The following is an 18,757-nucleotide window of genomic DNA, read 5'->3' on the forward strand; positions in this document are numbered from 1 at the left end:
AGGCACAAAGGAAGAAGATGGAATGTTATATATTGTGAGTATCAGTAGGTCCTTTTGCTGGAAAGTAACAGGCTTGAGAATGAGTAATATGAAGTTGGTCTAGAAAATTAGATAGGAACCGGATAGTGCAGAGCTCTAATGCTAGATAGGCACTTGTATACTGCATTGCAGACAGTAGGGAGATGCTGAAGCTTCTTGAGCCAGAGAGTAACATGATCAGACCTGTGCTTTAGGAATATCAGTTTGATAGCTGTGTGGAAGATTGTTTGGAGAGGGAAAAGACTGGGAAGTAAGGGGAACAATTAGAAGTCTTTTATAATAGTTTAGGCAAGAGGTGATGAGAGCTTGAATGATGTTTGTGGCTCATGAAAAAAAGGGATACTTAATAAAAGAGTTGTGGAGGAAGAATTGACAAAACTTAGCAACTGATTGGATATATGGAATGAGGAAGACTGAGGAGTCAAAGAAAGAAGACTGAGTTTGTGAGCCTGGATAGCTAAAAGAGTGATGATATCCTTGTCAGAAATAGGGAAGGTCAAATAGGATAGCTTTTGGAGGAAAGACAATGAGTTGTGTTTTGGATGTGTTAAGTTTGAGTTGTCTCTGAGACATCCGGGTAGAAATACCAGTTGGTGCAGAACAGGAGCTTAAGAGAGAGATGAAGGTGTAATATTCCTATGTAGGAGTCATCTGTGCATAGCTGTGATAGCTGAATCCATGGAAGCTAGTGATATTACTGAGAAAGTTTAGAGGGAAAAAAAGAATAGAAAAAGGAGGGCTTAGAAAAAAATCATAATAAGTAAGACATGGATGATAGTCCTGCCAAGGAAACTGAAGATCAGTCAGTCAGCAAGAGTTTATTAAGTGCTTACAGTGTGCCAGGCACTGTGCTAAATGCTGAGAGGCAACTGATGGCACAGTGGACAGAACACTGGGTCTGAAGACAGTAAGATCTGAATTCAAATACTGCTTCAGACTAGCTGTGTGATGCTGGACAAGTCACTTAATCTCTGCCTCAGTTTCCTCAACTGTAAAATAAGGATAATAATAGCACCTTCCTCTCATGGTTTTTGTGAAGATGTAATGAGATAATATTTCTAAAGAGAACCTTGCACAGTGCCTGGCACGTAGTAGGTGCTATATAAAGGTATATTCTCTGCCTCCTGAAATAGAATCCAAATACAAACAGAAAGACAAATCCTTGCTCCCAAGGAGGGAAGACAACACATAAAAGGAAACTGAAAAGGGGACAAAAGGTACTGGCACTGTGGCATGGAAGAAGTCCAAGTGTAACCTAGGGAAGGCTGCCTATGTTCTCTTCTTAAAGAGAGGTTCTAGGAGGAACCATCCAATCAGGGGTAGAGGTCATTGAGTCAGAGGGTACTTCCAGTGGAGAATCCTGAGAGATCAGAGTCATGAAAAACTTAGTAAGATAATTGCTAGTGTTGTGTTCTCTCTTTAAAATGTAAATTCCTTAAGGCAGGGACCATCTTTCTTTTGGCTTGTGTTTGTATTTGGGGGGGGGGCAGGGCAATTGGGGTTAAGTGACTTGCCAAAGGTCACACAGCTAGTACATGTGTCAAGTGTCTGAGGCTGGATTTGAACTCAGGTCCTCGTGACTCCAGGGCCACTGCTCTACTCGCTGCGCCACCTAGCTGCCCCTTGTGTTTGTATTCTTAATATGCTACCTGGCATTTATATTACTGTTTATTCAATATGTTCTCCACAAAGCATCTTCCCAGTTTGCTGGAGGTCTTCTTTTAGATCAGGAGTTCTTAGCCTGGTGTCCATGAATTTGTTTGCTTACTATTTTTATAACTATTTCAATATACGTGGTTTCCTTTGTAATCCTATTTATTTAATGCATTTAAAACATTCTGAGAAAGAGTACATAGCCTTCACTAGACTGCAAAAGGGGTCCATAAGACTCAAAAAAATTTTAGTAACTCCGGCTCTAGGTCTTTTTTATACTATATGGTTGGTTATGTTATGGTGTGGTTATGGTTAGCAGTGGCGTACTTGGGCTGCCTATCTATCTGTTATCCTTTCTAACCATTTGATCGTTGTGGATCATACATTTTCTAGAGGATATCCTTTAAAATGGAGGCAGTGTGATGTAGGTAGTAAGAGTATTGGGCTTGAAGTTAGGAAGACCTAAACTCAAATCCTACCTCTGATACTTACTAGTTCTGTAACCCTGCATAAGTCACTTAACTTTTTGTGCCTCAGAATTTATCTACTCAGTCCAATATGCACTAAGTTGGGAGAGCAAGGTGACTAAATGACCAGATCACAGGCTTGCACAGTACTGCGTTGGCCTTATTCCAATTCTTGTGTTTGGTCATAATTAGAGATATGCTGCAAACTACTTATAGCCCTTACACATCTCTCCATTACTCTTTGGATCACCTACAATGCCGATTCCTCAAAGGAGGTAGCATTCCAAAATGCATTACCATATAATATCACTGGGAGAATTTTTTTTTTTAAAGTATGGTATAGTGGAATCAGAGGACTTGGGTTCATATTCTAGCTGTGTCACTTAATGCCTATCTAATCCAGGACAAATGAAGCACCTCTCCCTAAACCTCAGTTTTCTCATCTCCAAAATGAAGGATTTGACCTAGATGGCCTGTAAGATCTTTTGCAGATCTAAATCTAAGATCCTGGGGAAAGTCCTATGCACTTTGAACATTAAATATACTTTGCTTCTTCATACCAAATCAATATATACTTTTGCTCAGTGACATCACTCAGTCAATAAACATTTTTTTAAGTGACTACTATGTGCCAGGCCTTGTTAAGCACTGGGGATACAAAAAAGTCAAAAGACAATCCTTGTCCTCAAGAAGCTTACAATATGCTATAACCAAATATATAAAGAGAGCGTGCTACAGGATAAATAGGAAGAAGCAGAAATAAAGCAGTAGAATTAAGATGGGTTGGGAAAGGCTTCCTGTAGATTTTAGTTACCACTGAAAGGAAGCCAGGGAAGTCAGTCAGTGGAGTTGAGGGAGAACATTCCAGTCATCAGGGACAGACAGAGAAAATTCCTAGAGCAGAGAAATAGTGTCTTACAGCAAGGATGCCAGTGTCACTAGATTAAAGAGTACACCATCAAGGAGCAAAGTGTAACAGGATTGGACAGGTAGGATGGAGCTAGGTCATAAAGGGCTTTGAATGTGAAACAAGATTTTGTATTTTATCCTCGAGGCTTGTAATGTCAATTAAGTTGGGACTTTCTTACTGTTTTAAAATGATTAAGTGTCTTTTGAGTCTTACTAGGTGCTAAGCCCCAGGGCCAAACCCATATTAGGTGCTACACCTATGTGGGTGTGAATTGGTAACCAAGGTGGGGCTAACTAAGGGAGGCCTGATTAGATCTTTGCTCCTAAGTTTGCCCCAAACCCCTAATTACTAGGTGCTAAGCCTATGTGGGTGTGAAGCTCCCAGGGTCCTAAGGGGAGGTGCTAACTGCAGAGCCAATCATAGGAGCCCAAGTTCTGGTTGCTCAGATGATGTTTGATGACGTCTGAAACTGCATATAAAAAGGAAGACAGAGCTATTTGCTCAGGGCTCTCACTCTTGGTGGGGCGCTGATGTGGAGACTCCGGGCAGCTGTAGGTCAGAGCCCTCCAGCTTGCCTGGATGTCCGGACTTGGTTTTCTTGGTAACTATGAATTGTATTTGGTCTGTTTGTAATTTGTTTGTATTTGCTGAAGTTCAGGGTGCTGGCTTTTGCCCCTGAACTAAGTGAGTGATATTTGTATGCTGGATTAAAGTAAGCTTGTCAACCCCTTAACATTGCTTTCCTCAGTAAAGCAGATCAAAAGAACCTATGCCGGCAGCGTTCTTGTTGTTGGGCTTGTGTTGGTTTTTCACCCCCCACAGCAGCTGCTAGCCGGATTGTTGATACAAGGCGATAGGGAGTTGATTGGAGTAGGGGAGTTTATTGAGTAGAGCAGTTACATGCCTTTCAGACATTGCAAAGTAGACATCTTAAACTGAACACATCCAAATCCTAACTCATCCTCAGTAGTTACAGTTTTTGAAGACCCAGAAAAGAGTTCTTGCCACCAAAGTCCTTGGCTTTATTAAGCAGTACAACAGCAGAAATGGATATCATTTTATCAATTGAGATAATATTTTAAAAGGTACGTTGCCACCTGCTTTGCCACATGTCCTAAGGATTACTTTCATTATGACTTGCAACTAAAACCTCTTATATGTATTTTCTCCCCTTATTAGAATGTAAGCTCCCTGAGAGCAGGGATTATGTGGCTTTTCTGTTTGTATTCCTTGCATTTAGTATGACTGGCACATAGTCAGCATTTAACAATGCTTGTTGATTGACTTTTCTGTGTGATTTTATTTTGGGGTTTATTGAATATTGGATTACTTCTAGGTTTAACCTTGACTGTTTCACTGTACAAATTGCGGCTCCAAGTCTAGTCATCTTAAGTGTATAGTCTTACAAATTACTTAATACAGTACCACTCTCAGATTAAAAAAACAAACCGGTATTTTAACAGGGGACTTCTAGAAGAGATGGTTCCTCAGGGTCCAAAATTTCTTTTATTACCAGTCATTTTTTTTTTTTTTGATTAAGGCAGGCTGATAAAAGTTTTGAACAAGATGACCTTATAGCACTCCTTGAATCACATTCTATAATGATAATAATACCTAACATTTATGTAGGACTCCAAAGCACTTTAAAATATTATCATATTTAATCTCCTGTGTTTATGCAAATATCACAGTCTGAGTATGAGCTAACCCCAGTTCCCTGCTTGGAATTATCCCAGCCACCTGAGTAGCTTGGGTGTGATGGAAACTCTTAAAGCCCTTCCTCTGCCCCCGGAGGAGTATCTTAAAGGATCATTACTATCTGGAACTATCCCTTGTCACGGTGATGGGCACTATATAAGAAAGCTATTTCCATCCCCTGGTAACTATAGCCTGCATAGAGTTTATAGATTTTATTTTGTTTTCTTTATTTCTTAGTCATGTAATAGTCACTCTTTAATCCTAAAATGTATCACATTGTATTCTATTTACAAAGCAATTCTCACTTGCCAGTTTACTATCAAAATTAAAACGGTCCACTGGGAAGGCTGAAGCTAGAACTTCTATAGCAGAGCTGTTCTGCTATGGAATTTCCCTTTAACTCTCTGTAACTCTTTCTACCTCCCATATTTTAAAATCAAACAACTAGAAAGAAAATATTTAGAATTTAAAGAGGGAGGATGATAATGTAGACATCACCATCTTTCCATTGCTGTAGGCGTTGGTGCTGAAAAGAACTGATAGCAGTTTCTAGTAACAGCTACTACTTTTCCCTGCCATGTGTATCCCTTTGTTTTTACTTTCCCTTTTTTTTCTTCCTTTCTCACTTTCCATTTTCTTTCTCTTCCCCTTTAACACTTTTTTTCTATTCTCCATTCACTGTCATATTTTAATTCCATTCATCATGTATAGAATGCAAAATATATAAATGTAAAGCTTAATAGCCTATCAAAGGCTTTGTTCAGACATATGTTAAATGCTGCATTTTTATAATGTGCATTCTTTTCTCTCCTTAGTTAATATCCCAATTTGTTTGTTGTGAATATGATACTGACAAACCAAAATAAGTTTCTAGATGAGCTAATGATGATGAATACTTATGTAGTAAAAAGAAACCTGGGATATTAGAATCAAGCAGCCTGGGTTAAAATCTTGGTTCTATTAGTTATTAGCGATGTAACCTTGACCAGATCCTGGTACCTCTTTGAGCTGTTGTTTCTTCATTTATAAAATGTAATATCTACCTCAAAAGGTTATTGGATTATAGTACTTACTTTACAGAATTGTTCAGAAGCCAAAATAAAGGAATATACAGTATAAAGTGATATATAAATGTACTTAATAAGCACTTGAAAAATATATTGATTACAACAAAGATCTGTGTATAGCGATCCCCATAAAAAGTGTTAACAGCTTTAGAGCTCCCATCATGTGTGCATTTTTAATAAAAAAAAGTTACAACAAAATAGGGAATCACAGACAGGTCTAAATCATATTGGAGCACTTACTGTATGCAAAGTCCTTCCAGAGAAGGACAAATAAAATGATAAAGAAGATGCAGAGGCTATCATGTGAAGATTGGAACTTTTCAATTTGGAAAGACAAATTCATAGTAGCAATGGCTAAAGGTAAACATGAACTTTATAAACAAATCTCAGAATATTAGGACTAGAAGATCTACCCTTCAAGTTTTAAAGAGGCAAACTTAATATGCCTTTACACGGAATACTTTATTGGATCTGTGTTCTCACTGATCTTCACTGAAGGTGCCCTGTACAATCCATCTGTGTCTTTTTATTCAATGAGACTTTGGCCTGTATCCCACTGTAAATCATCCATAGGTCCACTTAACATTCTGGAGCTTTCCTGTAGTTACCAATGTAGTATACTGGCTAGCTATCCCTTGCTTCTCACCGGCTGCAATCCTTGCTGATGTCATTTTCACAACTCCTTGCATATACTGTGTCATTAATAATTTTCAAACATATGTCTTTTCATTACCCTTTGGGTAACCTGCAATTCGGCTTTTTTCAGGTATTTCAGGTATGGCAATAGGTTGTATTACATCAGTATAACACCTCGTGGACTTTCACTGGATTTCACTGGGTAAATTTGTTCTCCCATGTTGTTACAACCCATCAGTAACTTCTTGTCATAAAGAATTGCTCTCAGGGCAGCTAGGTGGTGCAGTGAGTAGAGCACCGGCCCTGGATTCAGGACCTGAGTTCAAATTTGGCCTCAGACACTTGACACACTTACTGGCTGTGTGACCTTGGGCAAGTCACTTAACCCCAATTGCCCTGCCTTCCCCCCTGCAAAAAACAGAACAAAACAAAAAACAATAAAGAGTTGCTCTCCTTGAAGTTGAGTGACTTTCCTACGATCATTACAGGATTACAAATTCATCCGTCTATCCCCTGTGTTGTGCTGATTCTCTCCCCATAAGATTATTGGTGTTAAAAATAAGGCTTTCTGTTTTAGGTAAAAACTAATGATCAGGAAAAGCTCTCTGTAGTTTCCCAAATGCAATTTAACTTGATCTCTTACTTGTTTCTGGGTCCAGCTTATTGTTGGTTTACATTGTCTGTCAAACAAGATGTATATGTACTGACAGACCAGCTTAAGGGACTTTACATCCAACTACATAATCTATTCAGAACAATACACATTCTATATCGGTTTAATTCTTCTTTTGTAAATTGTCAGGCTAAAATTTTTTGAGTGGTTATAAATTTCAACACTCAGTAGTGTTTTTGTTCTTGATACAATCAAGGTAATGCCATCTGCAAATATCATCTAGAGGAATACACCACCTATAGGGAATCCCTTTCCCTTTGGACTCTGTCTTGGACATTCTTCATGGAAGTGGCAGATATCTTTGACAAACTTCTCACTTAAACATGGCGGTGTGGTACCGTAGAAAGAAGATTGATGTCAGAGGAACTGGTTTCAGAGCCCACCTCTGACATATTCTACCGGTGTGACCTTGAATAAGTCACTTAAACTCTCTGAAACTCTGTTTCCCCATCTGTAAAATAAGGGAGTTGACCTAGATGGCCTCTGATGGAAAGTAGTGTATTTTTAAATGGTGAGACACATTTTAAGATAGATATCTATAGTCACATCCTTGCATGTAACTCAGAACTCTTCCTCCAGTTAAATAAATATTTTCCTTATAATTTCACTAATCCCATTTCATGAGGATCATTAACATAATTAATTAAACTGATATAGGTAAGTAGGTCCAGTCTGCCCCACCCTCCAAAACAAAAAGGTAAATGATTTTTATTGTTACTCTTGGCTTCTTTGATTTTTGAATTAATATTCTCCATTTCTTTCTAAGGTATATAAAGAATGTGGTGTGTTATTATACATACCATTATTATATTTGTATTAACTCTATATGATGTATATTGTGCATACATAATTTGTTAGCTAAAAAACTTTGATTAAATCTAGAATAAAATTCTGGACTGAATCATGTTACAAACAAGCAAAATTAAGTTAACTCATATATTCATATGTGATAAAAGAAAAACTTTAGAACACTGCAATTCGTATCTTGAAACTTGAATTCATGGCATTTTAAAGTACAGTTAAAAAATACTTATTTTGGAAAATGTAGTTTATAAATGACTAAAGTGAAAAAAGTGAGTCTTAGTATTAACAATACCCCACTTACCATTGTGTCTTATTCTTGTACAGTAATATGGAAATAAAATATTCATATCATGTCCTTCTGGGCTTCCACTAAAAAAAGTAGTATCTTTATTTCTTAATATGGAGTGCCACCTATAGGACTTCCAAGAAATTAGGACCCAAAATTTCATGTTGTGATATGGGGTTCTTTTTAGATCAACACCTGATAAATTCCTATTTTTTCTTAGAATTTTTCTCAAAACCTATGTATAAAAGTTAGCAATTTCCCTAGCATATTTAAACCACAAAGGACAAATTTTAGTTGTTCTGCTACATTAAAAAAATTAATTCATAAACTCACAGATCTAGAGCTCAAAGGTATGTCACAGGCCATTTAGTCCAACTCTTATTTTATAGGTGAAAATGCTGAAGCCCAATGAGATAACAGCATTTATAGTCAGGGAGTCTCCATTTGAATCCTGTCTTTATTACTTGATAATTTTTTATCTTGGGCATGTCATTTCATCTCTCTGCCCTTCAGTTTCCTCATCTATTAAATAAGAAAATTTAAATTTAATTTAAAATAAATTTAAATTTATTAAATGGTTAAATGATCTATAAAGTCCCTTCTATCCAAAACTTTTCGTAGTTCCTGGTGGGAGATAATGAAGGAAAAAGGAAGAGATAGTTGAATCATAAAGATGTAATTTTTATTAAGTTTTTGTGATAAGAGATCATAGGAATTAATATAATAATAGCATTGAAAATGTTTTGAGAAAATATTATGAGGAGAAATTTAAGTAGTATATGTATTATGTTAAGGGTGATGTTGTGATTGCCTTGTGGCAATTACACGGTTCATTAAAGTAGATCCTCACATAATGTTTTCATGCTTTCTCTTGTGAATACATGAGGGTACTTTGTAAGGGTGAAATCCTTTTGGTACTACAAAAAGAAATTATACCCTTTTGTCCACTACAGCTGCAAATAGTTCCCATTTGTGCTACAATTGATCATCAGTTATGGCTTTGTAACCCCAGAATTGTCACATGCTCTGCAAACCTGAACGTGATCATGAATGAAAGAAGAAAAATGGATGTCTAACAAAAGAGAGATATTTGAAAAATTCCTGCAGTATATCTGTATATATGTATATCTACATAAATATACATGTATACATCTATATAAATATATAGCTACACACACACACAGAGGAAAACAGAAGTGAGTGGATCATTCAACTTGAAATCGTTCCCTTCCCCCAACAGACACACAGGAAAAGTATAACTACAACTACTAAGGAAAGAATAAATAATGAAAACTAAATTACAGTGGCTCTATGAACACTATCCTGTCTTAGGAGAAGGGAAATGGGAGCTACTGGGGGCTACTAGTACCCAGAAGGGTGGGGAGACATGGGGCCAGAGATGCAATAACAACAAGCTAGCATTCATGTAACGCTTTAAAGTTTGCAAAACACTATGATACAGCAAATATTATCTAATTTTATCCTCATAACAACCCTGGGAGACATTGTTATACACATAGAAGAGGACACTGAGGTAAACACAAATGGACTGACTAAGCCAGGGTCACACCGATAGTAAGTGCCTATTTGAACTTGAGTCTTCTTGACTCCCAAGGCCAGTGCTCTGTTTATTGTTCCACCCAGCTGCCTCTTAGATTATTTAGCATATCAGAAGGAGAATGATTATGGTGAGGGCAGAGAGTAAAGCTAGACCACACATTTGGGACATAGGATAATTTCTGCCATGGAGCAATGCAATGTTTCTATTACTATTACTTCCCTCATAAATGTACCTCTAAGTCATAACAGAAAAAAAGGACCATGGAACAAGATCTACAAAGGAATTAACATAGAAATTGGTTAGAGGGAGATCAAACTTGATATTTCTGATATTCCATAAGAAATACAGAAAGCATTGTTTGTCCTTTGTTTTTAAAGAAGCGAGGTGGCATTTCTGGAGGATGACTTGTGCGTGAATTTGGTTTAAATGAGGTAGGGTTGCACAAAGTCATCTGTCTGTCTCTTACTGAGTTATCAAAGTCCAGTGGTGAGACAAAAGTCAAGACCTCTGGCGATGGCCCAGGTTGCAGTGGATGACCTTGGCATCTTTGATGTCTGACCAAGCTCTAAGCACTCTACAGTACTTGCTTCAGCTACCTTGATGGCTAGTGGAACAAATTGTTCTCATCCCCCTAACTTATCAATGGATTTGAGGCCTTTCAGTTACCCTCAGCCTGATTTAGTCCTTCTGTAGAGACATTTTACCACGGTATGGCTGCTGTGCATGCTACAGCTTTTTGGAGCCACAGGTGAGAGTTGGGTGAATCAAGTAGATACCAAACGTGGGTGAGAAACGCTGAAAAACCCTCAAACCAGAGGTGCTAGTTCTCTTGAATACCCCATGCACCTCACAAAGTGATAAAGAAGGATTAAATAGCCATGTACACCATTAACTTTTAAAAAAAACCCAAATCTTTAAAACAGACAGAAAGGAAATGAATCAGTGAAGAGAACAAGATAAAGAAAACCTTCTTAGAAAAAGGCACAGGAAAAAAAAAAAAAAAACCAAGAAAAGTAATCTTACAAACCAAAAAAATGTTGGAGAGGAGAAGGGGAAATTTTGAACTAACCACCAAGAGAGGAAAAAAGAAAATAATAGCAAGGTTAGTCTTATTCAGAACAACTAATAAATATGTAAAATATCTGAAAATGAATTACCAGAATACACTCAATATTTGTAGAGTTTCAGTTACAAAATGCTCCTTTAAAGAATTCAAGAACAACTTAAATAGAGGATTGTTTCAAAGCTCATGTCTGAATGACAATTTGGCCAAAGTTAATTTACTGATTTAATGAAATACCAATCAGACTACTAAGGGAGCTAGATAAAATAACAACAATTCATTTGGCAAGACAAAAATCAAGGGATCCCTACCCAAATCCCTACCAAGGGAAATAAATAATGAAAAAAGACTGAAGGGAGAACAGTACTTCTAGACCTTATGCTATCCTATAGAACAGTAATCATCAAACACATTTGTTATTTTTTTTTAAATTAGGGAAATAGATCATAAAACAGACTAGAGAAGGGAGAAACTCAATAAGTTACCTATTCAATAAATCCTGAAACATAAATTAATAAGTAAAATATGGGGAAAACAGGGGGGAAAGTCCCTATTTGACAAGAGCTACTGAGAAAAATGAAAAGCAATCTGGCAGAAATTAGACTGAAACCATCATCACATGACCTGAATTAAAGATTACATCATAGAATATTTAAGGAGATAATCAGATGTTATTTATTGGGTGTGTGTGTGTGTGTGTGTGTGTGTGTGTATAATTCTTAACCAAACAACAAATAGAAAAATTACAAAAAATATAATAGGTGGTTCTGATTATTTGAATTTTAAAATCTTTTATATAATTTAATGTATCTGAGGTGAGAAGTGAAATGGTTGCAGAAAAAAAGTTTTGTGTGAAGTATCTTTGATAAGGATTTGATATCCAAGCTACGCTATACAACTAATAGAAATACAGGACCAAAAGGCTTTCCCAACAGATAACTCAAAATAATTGCAGATTATTTACAGCCATGTGAAAGAATGCCCCAAATTACTAAGAATAAGAGAAATACAAATCAGAACACAATAGGCAAGATGGGAAAATCAGTGTTGGAGGGGTTCTGGAAAGATGGCCACACTAGTTGAGCTATGAACTGGTACAACCATTTTAGAAAGCAATTTGGAATTATGCAAATAAAGTGACTAAGGCTCCAAATCCACCAATTATATAGCAACATTTTTTGTTCTACCAAAAAACTAGAAAAAATTGTGATATATAAATGTTATGAAATATTAGTTACAAAAAAATGAGAAGCATAAATAATTAAGTCAATCAGTAAATTTATCAAACATGTACTGTGTCCTAAGCACTGTGGATCCAAGGCAAGGCAAAAGACAATCCTTGCTCTCAAGGGGTTCACAGGTTGGACAACATGCAAAAAACTATGTACAAATAACACATCTAAAGGATAAACTGGAATATGCAAAGGAAAGGCAACAGCATTAGAGGGGATTAAAAGAGGCTTCTCGAAGAAGTTGTGACTTTGGCTAAGACTTGAAAGAAGCTTGGGAGGTAAGGTATGGAGGATAGCAAGTGAAAGTGACCAGAGTTGGGAGATAGAGTGTCTAATACTAGGAATAGAAAGGCCAGTTGCACTGGATCACAGAGTATATGGTTGGATATAAGGTGCAAAAACACTAAAGGTAGGAATGAGCCAGGTTATTGAGAGCTTTAAAAAACCAAACAGAAAATTTTGTATTTTACACTGGAGGTAATAGGGAGACACTGGAGTTGATTGAATAGCGGAATAACATGGTCAGACTTGTGCTTTCAGCAGATCAATTTAACAGCCAAGTGGATGATGGAATGGGGAGAGTCTGGGAGAAGGAAGGTCAGTAGACCATTGCAATAGTCTATTGTGAGATGAGGAAAGTCTACAATATAGGGTCTTGGCAATGTCAAAGTAAAGAAGAAGGTGTGTAAAAGATGTTGGAGAGAGAGAAACAACAGGGCTTGGTAACTGATTGGATATAGGTGGTGTGAGAGTGTGAGGAGTTAGGAAAATGTAGGTTGTGAACCTGAATGACTGAGAAGATGGTGACTAAATAGAGGATGGACTGGAGTGGGGAGAAACTTGAAGGTGGCAAAACCACCAGTATGGTATAATAATAAGAAAAACAAAGGAGAATTAGTGGCATGTATCTCCCTCGGCTTCTTAGCAGAGGTTAGGGTGTGTCATATTTGACATCAGATTTTTGATTTTTAAAATATTTTTCCAGTTACGCATAAAAATTTTTATATTTGGTTTTAAAATTTTTCACTTCCAAATTCTTACCTTCCTTTCCTCATTGCCCTCCTTATTGAGAAGGCAAGCAATTTGATACAGGTTGTACATGTGCCATCATGCAAAACATATTTCCATATTAGTCATGTTGTTGCAGAAGAAAAGAAAAATAATGTGTAAAGAAAAAAAGTAAGCTTTAATCTTCATTCATACTCCACCAGTTCTTTCTCTGGAGGTAGACCTTTGGAATTGTCTTACATCATTGTATTGCTCAGAATAGCTAAGTCATTCAGTTGATCAGCCTTACAGTATTGCTCTTAATATGTACAGTGTTCTTCTTCACTTTGCATCAGTTCATGTAAGTTTTCCAAGTTTTTCTGAAATCATTCTGCTTGTCATTTCTTATAGCACAATAGTATTCCATCACAATCTTACAACACAACTTGTTCAGTCATTCCCCAATTGATGGACAACCCCTCAATTTCCAATTTTTTGCCACCACAAAAAGAGCTGCTATAAATAGTTTTGTACATATAGGTCCTTTCCTTTTTTCTTGATCTCTTTGGGATACAGACATTAGTAAAAGCATTCCTGGGTCAAAGGATATGCAAGTTTTATAACCTTTTGAGCATAGTTCCAAATTGCTCTCCAGAATGGTTGGATCAGTTCAGTTCCACCAACAGTGCATTAGTGTCCCAGTTTTCTCACATCCCCTCAACATTTATCATCTTCCTTTTCTGTTATATTAGCCAATCTGATAGGCATGGAGTGGTACCTCAGAGATGTTTTAATTTGCATTTCTCTAATCAGTAGTGAAATGGAGTATTTTTTTCATATGACTATAGGTAGCTCTGATTTCTTTATCTGAAAATTGACTGTTCATATCCTTTAACCGTTGATCAATTGGGGGAATGACTTTTTTTTTTACACATTTGACTCAGTTTTCTCTATATTTGAAAAATGAGGCCTTTATTAGAGAAAATTTCCTGTAAATTCGGCCCCCCCCCAATTTTCTATTTTCCTTCTAATCTTGGCTGCATTCATTTTGTTTGTGCAAAATCTTTTCACTTTACTATGATCAAAATTATCCATTTTTTCCTCCTGTAATGCTCTTTATCTTTTGTTTGGTCATAAATTCTTCCCTTATTTATAGATCTGACAGGTAAACTATTCCATGCTCCTCTAATTTGCGTAATATCACCCTTTATGCCTCAATCATGTACCCATTTTGACCTTCCTTATTTTGGTATATGGTATGAGATGTTGGTCTATACCTAGTTTCTGCCAAACAGCTTTCCAGTTTTCCCAGCTGTTTTTGTCAAATAGTGAGCTCTTGTCTCAAAAGCTTGGATCTTTGGGTTTAGCAAACACTAGACTACTGGGTCATTTATTATTGTGTTTTGTATACCCAATCTATTCCATTGATCCACCACTGTATTTCTTAGTACCAGATTGTTTTGATGATTAACACTTTTAAATCTGGTACTGCTAGGCTATCTTCCTTCGCAATTTTTTTCATTGGTTCCTTGATATTCTTGATTTTTTTCTTCCAGATGAATTTTGTTATTTTTCTAGCTCTATAAAAGACTTATTTTGGTAGATTGATTAGTATAGCACTGAATAAGTAAATTAACTTACGTAGAATTGTCTTTTCCATTATGTTGACTTGGCCTATCTATGAACAAATATTTTCCCACTTGTTTAGATCTGATTTTATTAGTGTGAAAAGTGTTGTGTAATTGTGTTCATGTGGTTCCTGGGTTTGTCTTGGCAGATAGTATTTTATATTGTCTACAGTGATTTTAAATGGAATTTCTCTTTTTATCTCCTGCTGCTGAATTTTGTTGGTAATATATAGAAATGCTAATGATTTATGTGGGTTTATTTTATATCCTGCAACTTTGTTAAAATTGTTAATTATTTCAAATAATTTTTAGTTGATTCTCTAGAATTCTCCAAATATACAATCATATAATATGCAAAGAGAGACTGGTGTTGTTTCCTCATTGCCTATTCTAATTCTTTCAATTTCTTTTTTCTTTTTTTTGTTGCTATAGCATATTTCTAGTATAATACTGAATAATAGTGATGATAATAGGCATCCTTGCTTCACCCCAATCTTATTGGAAAAGCTTCTGACTTAGCCCCATTAGAGATAATGCTTGCTGAAAATTTTAGGTAGATATTACTTTAAGGAAAGCTTCATTTATTCTTATGCTTTCTTTTGTTCTTAAGAGGAAATGAGTGTTGTATTTCATCAAATGCTTTTTCTGAATCTATTTAGATAATCACATGATTTTTGTTGTTTTTTTGTTATTGATAAGGTCAATTATGCTGATAGTTTAATTAATATGGAATCACCCTTGCATTCCTGGTATAAATCTCACCTGGTCTTAGTGTATAATCCTTGTGATATATTGCAGTAATCTCCTTGCTAGTATTTTATTAAAAAAATTTTTTGCTTTAAGGAAATTATTATATAGTTTTCTCTGTTTTTACTGTTCCTGATTTAGGTATCAGCACTGTATTTGTGTTGTGAAAGGAATTTGATAGGACTTCTTTGCCTGTTTTTCCAAATAGTTTATATAGTATTGGGATTAAGTGTTCTTTAAATATTTAGTAGAATTCACTTCTGAATTCATCTGGCCCTGGGCATTTTTTCTTACAGAGCTCACTGATGACTTGTTCAATTTTTTTTCTAAGATATGGTTATTTAAGTATTCTATTTCTTCTGTTAATCTGGTTAATTTATATTTATGTAAATATTCATCCATTTCACTTAGATTGTTAGATTTCTTGGCAGATAATTGGGCAAAATAACTCCCAATAATTGCTTTAATTTCATCTTCATTGGTGGCAAATTCACCCTTTTCATTTTTGATACTGGTAATTTGTTTTTCTTCTCAGCCCATTCTAATTATTCCTCCCCTCCTTCTCCCAATACATTCCTCTTTCTCATCCCTTGATTTTATTTTTTGAAATCATTCCCTCATATTCAGCTCATACCCATCCACTCTATGTATACTCCTTCTAACTGCCCTCATAAAGTTCTTAGGAGTTACAGTTGTCATTTTCCCATGTAGGAATATAAACAGTTTAACCTTATTAAATCCCTTATGAGTTATCTTTTCTTTCATGTTTATCTTTTCTTGAGTTTTATATTTGAAAGTCAAATTTTCTATTCAGTTCTGGTTTTCATCAAGAATGTTTGAAAATCTTCAATTTCATTAAGTTTCCATTTTTTCCCCTTAAGGATTATACACAGTTTTGCTGGTTAGGTCATTCTTGGTTGTAATTCTAGTTCCTTTGCCCTTTGAAATATCATATGCTAAACCCTTTGATTCTTTAATCTAGAAGCTACTAAGTCTTGTGGTATCCTGTCCGTGGCTCCATGGTAGATATTTGAAGTGTTTCTTTCTGGCTGCTTGCAATATTTTCTCCTTTACCTGGGTGCTCTGTAATTTGACTATAATAATCCTGGGAGTTTTCATTTTTGGGATTTCTTTCAAGAAACATTTGGTGGATTCTTTCTATTTCTATTTTAACCTCTTGTTCTAGGATATCAGGGCAGTTTTCCTTGACAGTTTCTTGGAAAATGATGTCTAGGATCTTCTTTTTGATCATGGCTTGCAAGTAGTCCAGTAATTCTTAAATTATCTCACCAGGACCTATTTTTCCAATGAAATTTTTCACATTTTTTTCTATTTTTTCATTCTTTTGATTTTGTTTTATTGTTTCTTGATGTCTCATAGAGTCATTAGCTTCCACTTGCCCAAGTCTAATTTTTAAGAAAGTAATTTCTTAAGTAAATTTTTGTACATCTTTTTCCATTGTACATCTTTCTGGCCAGTTCTCCTTTTAAAGAAGTTTTTTTTTTTTTTCCTCTAGTGGATTTTTTTTTTTTTTTTGCCTCTTTTACAATTTGGCTTAGTCTGGTTTTTAAGGTGTTATTTTCTTCAAAAATTTTTTTCATGATTTTCTTGCTTCATTCTTATTTCTTTTCCCAATTTTTTCTCTTACTCCTTATTTGATTTTTTTAAAATCCTTTTGAGTTGTTCAGGGGAGGCTTTGTATACATAGCTGCTTTGATTTCATTGTCTCCTTCTGAGTTTGTGTTTTGATTTTCCCTGTCACCAAAGTAACTTTCTGTTGTCAAGTTCCTTTTTTGTTTTTGTTTTGGTTTGGTTTGGTTTTGCACATTTTTCCAACTTATTTCTTGACTTTTAACTTTCTGTTAAAGTTTGACTCTTCTCCAAGGGTAAAGGGGCCACTGTCCCAAGCTTCAGGCTTTTTGAGCTGTTCTTTTCAGAGCTAGCTCTGGGGAGGTCTGCAAGCTCTCAGTTCTTCCAAGGTGGCATGATTTAAGGAGAGGTGTGATCGCTGGTTTCCTGGCCTGGGATCTGGTTTGTGAGCAACTACAATTCTAAGAACATTAGCTTCTTAGAGCAAAGATGAAAGTCAATCCCAACTTGAAAATAATCAAAAAGAGAAGGTGGAGAATCTCCAACCTTTTATTTCAACAATCTGTTGGCCACTGGAAAATGGATAGAACAATAGACATTACCACTGACTGTTTAACTGATACAAATCTGTCTCTGAGAGTAGGACAAAAGAGTCTAGAAAATGTTTTAGCAAGAGAACACTTGATCTCCTTTCCATGCAGAGAGCTATGACAGTCAAGAATAGCACCAGTTTAGAACATAAACTCATTTGTAAAATCTTTGGAGGCAGAGGCTGGAAGATTAGGAATAGTGTAATCTCATAAAACAACAAGAAGCTTTGGAGAGAAAAATGAGTTTACAGAAATCTTAAGAGTAAGACATGTCTAAGCATATTCATCCTGAGGGCATTTAAGGATGACACCCAGAAAACTAAAGATCTACAAGGTTTTCCATAATAAACTCATTATTCCAATGTCATATACAAATGACATTGGAACTACTACATTTAGATTCTAACATCACAGGCCCCAGTGGACTATATAAGGATATAGAATTGGCACTAAGGAAAAGAAAGACTGAAAGAGCAGCTTGATTAGATCATATATACACAAAATTAATACACACAATTTTTTGCAGTTGATTGTTATTGATATCTTGGAAGATATCCTCCTTCATTCTTTGCTTTTCGTCTCCCAGAGAGCCATTATAGCAAAGAAAAAATTTTTAAAAGAAAAAAAAAGGAGGAAAATTCATTAAAACAAAACACATTAAAAAAAAGAAATCTGGCGCTATATGTGTATTCTCTGACTATGGACACAGTTCTCTTTAAAGAAGCAGAAGGAAGCATCTTCTAAGTCTCTTCCTTCGTGCAAAGATTATTTGCAATTTCAAAACTTTGGTTTCTCTTTTTTTGGGGTGGTGGTTCTTTCCATTTGTATTGTAGTGAGTGTGTATATTGTTTTCCTCCTCGTGCTTTTATACTTTACATCAGTTTAAATTTTTCCTTGTTTCTCTGTATTTGTCATGTATATTAATCACTGTTGTTATGTATCTGCCAAAAAAAAAGGTTAATGCAGTGTTAGTTTGCATTAATAAAAATAGTGCCCAGAACAAGGGATAAACTTGCTGTATTCTGTAATATTAGAAACTACATCTGAAATACTATGCTCATTTCTTGGTCCCACATTTTAGGAAAGTTACTGACAAATTGAGCCTTGACCAGGGAAAGACAGCAAA

At 35.7% G+C, this 18,757-nt stretch overlaps 1 protein-coding gene across 1 annotated transcript in view; it reads left to right on the forward strand.

Moving 5' to 3' along the window:
* Window positions 1-18,757, forward strand: part of LRP12 (LDL receptor related protein 12) — a 164,327-nt gene that overhangs the window by 114,661 nt on the left and 30,909 nt on the right. The window lies entirely within an intron of this gene.

Source organism: Trichosurus vulpecula, chromosome 1, assembly GCF_011100635.1.
Source record: "Trichosurus vulpecula isolate mTriVul1 chromosome 1, mTriVul1.pri, whole genome shotgun sequence".
Lineage (NCBI taxonomy): Eukaryota > Metazoa > Chordata > Mammalia > Diprotodontia > Phalangeridae > Trichosurus > Trichosurus vulpecula.